Source organism: Mus caroli, chromosome 11, assembly GCF_900094665.2.
Source record: "Mus caroli chromosome 11, CAROLI_EIJ_v1.1, whole genome shotgun sequence".
In the NCBI taxonomy this organism is placed as follows: domain Eukaryota; kingdom Metazoa; phylum Chordata; class Mammalia; order Rodentia; family Muridae; genus Mus; species Mus caroli.
In genome coordinates this window covers 94,821,877-94,823,644 of record NC_034580.1, presented here as the reverse complement: position 1 = coordinate 94,823,644, position 1,768 = coordinate 94,821,877, and positions in this window count along the sequence as shown.

The following is a 1,768-nucleotide window of genomic DNA, read 5'->3' as shown; positions in this document are numbered from 1 at the left end:
ACTTTGTAGACCAGGCTGGCCTCGAACTCAGAAATCCGCCTGCCTCTGCCTCCCGAGTGCTGGGATTAAAGGCGTGTGCCACCACGCCCGGCGGGAAGTTGTATTTAATGTGCATATTGCAGCCTAAAAATGCATTCGCCAGATTTAAACAAACAAGCAAACAAGCATCAGCTCAAGTGAAGTTTGCAGAGTGAGGGAGGCTACGCAGGCAGAAGATTGCGGCTGAACGGTAAAAGGTTATCTGCAGGAGGCTTCTGCTCCAGTAACCTCACACGCACATCAGTTCATCTCTGTACCTTTGTACTCAGGTTCTTTCCTGGTCAGCCCCTCCTAAAGTCTTCCGATACCCTGCATAGCTTCTTCCTGCCCACTCTGACCTTGCCTATGGGCTTTGAAGGCACAGCCCAGATCTCAGTCCTATCTTCCTGTGTAGATTCCTGCCATCAAGTCCACAACAAATGCTCGTCAAACGAAAGGATGAAAAGGACACTCTGTCAGGCTCATGTCCACTGTGTGCAGGAATGATTTTTATGGTTGTAAAGCACCTATACAGTCTTTTAAATCTCAAAGCCATAAACGTAGAATACATTTAATTATGTGCAAAAACAGATCAGACTGGGCGTCCGTGGTGTCAAAGGTGAAACACTTCTTGTAGTTCTTCTCTGGTGTGGTCACGATCCTGAGATTGGCATTTTACCATCTGCGGAGAATTCACAAGCAAGAGGAAGGCAGCTTCCGTCTCACAAGTTGCAGTTCATGGTCCGGGCCAGGAAATACTTGAGACACATTCACAGCACACACAGCTGTGCCTGAGCAAGCGGCAGTGAGCAAGCTGGTGTTATCACTTAACTCACCGGGTCACGGAGCAGGAATCAAGTCACACTGGAAAGACCTGTCTGGCATCTTCCTTTGAGCGTGTCCAAAGGTACACACATGGACCAACGATACTATCGGAGTGAGATCATTTACAGGGCTGGAAGTTGGGGGTCATTTAAGCAAGTGCCATAATGCAGGCTATTAAGTCAGAAAGAACAATGAAATCAATAAATAGTTTATTATTCATATTGATAACAATAATGGATCAAATAATCAGGAATTCAGCCACTCTGGTAGTAACCTTTCCCAGCAAGTTTTCCTAATCTAGATTCCCTGAGAGTGACACACACACACACAAAATCTAGATTCCTTGAGAGCTATCTACACATACACACCCATTATAAACCCAGAGGGAAGTAACTGGCCGGTCTTCTATCAGTTAAGTGCAGTCAAATTCAGTGGACTCAGCTGCAGTTACTATCAGTGGCAAACACAGAAACAAAGAGGCCTGGTAGAATTTTAACACCTAAAGTCAAAGCTCAAGAAAACCGGCTAAGATCTCGGCTGAAAAGGCAGTTGTGGTTGTCCAAACCTTGCACAGCAAGAAGCAAGAGGATCTCTGAGTTCAAGGCTATCCTGGTCTACACAGTGAGTTCCAGGGTCAGCAGGACTATGCAGAGCTTCACAAGATGTGGGCCCTGCCCCCACCTTTTCTTCCACTGTCTGGCTGCAAATCGGCCTGGAAGCACAGGCACAGGAAGAGAGTCTAAGGGATCACAAGGAACAGACCGCACGGAAAGGAGCCCAAAGGAGCCTCCGGGGCTCCTTGAGAAAGGCGATGGGGAATGAAGCAGCAAATACAAAACAGAATCACTGGTCGGCCAGGCCAAAAGGGTGACTTCTACACACAGGCAACTGGGCGGTGGTGGTGCACGCCTTTAATCCCAGCACT